The sequence below is a fragment of the Elephantulus edwardii genome, unplaced genomic scaffold (genome assembly GCF_000299155.1).
Source record: "Elephantulus edwardii isolate Elephantulus edwardi_28Jun2011 unplaced genomic scaffold, EleEdw1.0 scaffold00064, whole genome shotgun sequence".
In the NCBI taxonomy this organism is placed as follows: Eukaryota; Metazoa; Chordata; class Mammalia; order Macroscelidea; family Macroscelididae; genus Elephantulus; species Elephantulus edwardii.
Window position 1 is genome coordinate 2,095,479 of NW_006399814.1, and position 2,108 is coordinate 2,097,586.

The window sequence follows — 2,108 nt, forward strand, 5'->3', positions numbered from 1 at the left end:
AAATTTTTTTTTCCCAGTCAGTAGGTTTTTCTTTTACTCTGTTGGAACATGTTTTTGATGTGTCCAGGGATTTAATCTTTAGGACGTGTCATTCATCCATTTTATCCTCATCAGACTGTGCATTTCTGCTTGGATTTGGCAGTCTCTTTATACCAGAGACTAGGCCTTCTAAACTTGATCCCACTTCATCTCTTATGAACGTTATGGTTCTGGGCTTTACTCCCAGGTCTCTGATCCACCTTGAGTTGATTTTTGTGTATAGTGAGAGATGTGGATCCTGTTTCAGCTTTCTGCAGGTGCAAGTCTGATTTTGCAAGCAACATTTGTTGAAGAGTTGCCATTACCCCACTTGATAAGGTTTTTTAACTTGTCGAGTATCAGTTGACCATAGACAGGCAAATTTCTGGGTTCTCACTTCTGTTTCATTGGTCTAAGTGCCTGTCATTGTATTAGTACCATGCTGTTCTAGTTACCACTGCTGTGTATAGGTTTTGAGGTCAGGGAGTGTTATGTCTTTCACTTCATCTATGATTTTCACAAGTGCTTTGCTTATTTGAGGTCTCTTTCCTTTCCAAACAAACTTGACAATTTCCCTTTTGATGTCCTTGAAAAATGAATATAGGATTGCATTGGGATTGCATTGAACATGTAGATTGCTTTTGGTAGGGTTGTCATTTTCACTATATTGAGTCTTCCTATTCATGAATTCTCCTCAACACTTATTACTTGCTGTCCTGTTAAACTTTGCTGTTGGAGTGAGATGGAATAGCTACCAAGCCAAAGACATTCCTCTAGGTCGTATAGCCCTGGTATACAAGTTGCCATGCCACGGTCACTTTTGATTGCTGTGGGGCTGAATACTGTGACACTGATGTGTCAAATGCATTAATGGTTGACTACCCAATGCGGACAGAGAGTGGGGTGGAGCTCCCCATTAAAACAAGTGGCATTCACTTCCATAATAGCTTGCCTCCGAAACCCTATGAACCTGGAGAGAGGAAAGGCACCCAAGTGTCAAGGACTCTCCTTCACAGGGTCGCTATGAGTCACCTGCGACTTGACAGCACTTAACAACAACAACATTCATGAATTGGGCATACTTTTCCATCTATTTAGGTCTTTTATTGTGTGTGGCAGAAATTTACTGTAGTTTTCATTATACAGGTCTTTTGTGTCTCTTGTCAAGTTTACTCCCAAGTCTTAATTTGTGGTTGGCTATAGTAAATGGTATTGTTTTCTTGGTTTCTTTCTCTGTGTTTTCTTTGTTCCTGTAGAGGAATCCCACTGATTTTTTTGGATATGGATCTTGTATCCTGCCACTCTACTTAGCTAGTGCACTAGCTTCAACAGATTTTTTTTGTTGAGTCCATGGGGTTTTCTGTGTATACTGTCATATCATCTGCATATAGCAAATATTTTATTATCTCTTTGCCAGTCTGCATGCCTTTTATTTCCTTCTCTTGCCATATTTCTCTAGCAAGTACTTTCAATACATTATTGAAATGGTGATAGTGGGCATCCTTGCCTAGTTCCTGTTCTTAAAGGGAATGCCTTTAACCTCTCTCCATTAAGAACAATGTTGGCTCTTGGGTTTACATAGATACTTTTTACTATGTTGAGGAAATTCCCTCTATTTCAATTTTTCTGAGTGTCTTAATCAGGAAAGAGTGTTGGATTTTATCAAAAGCCCTTTCTGCATCAATTTCTACAAGTATATGGTTCTTGTTATTTGCTTTGTTAATGTGGTGAATTATGTTGATTGTCTAATGTTGAACTATCCTTGCAAACCTCTTACAAAGCCTACTTGGTCATGATGAATTATTTTTTGATGTGATTTTGGATTCTGTTGGCTAGGATTTTGTTAAGGATTTATGTGTCCATGTTCATTAGAGTTATTGTTCTATAGTTATCTTTCCTGGTAAAATCTTTGCCTGGTTTCATTAGTAGGGTTATACTTGCTTCATAGAATGTCTCTGGAAGTGTTCCTACTTTTTCTGTTTTTTAAAATAATTTAAATATAATTGGTGATAAATGTTCTCGGAATGTTTGGTAGAATTTAGTCATGAAGCCACTTTTTTTTCTTTCCTTTTTTTTATGGAGCAGTCTTT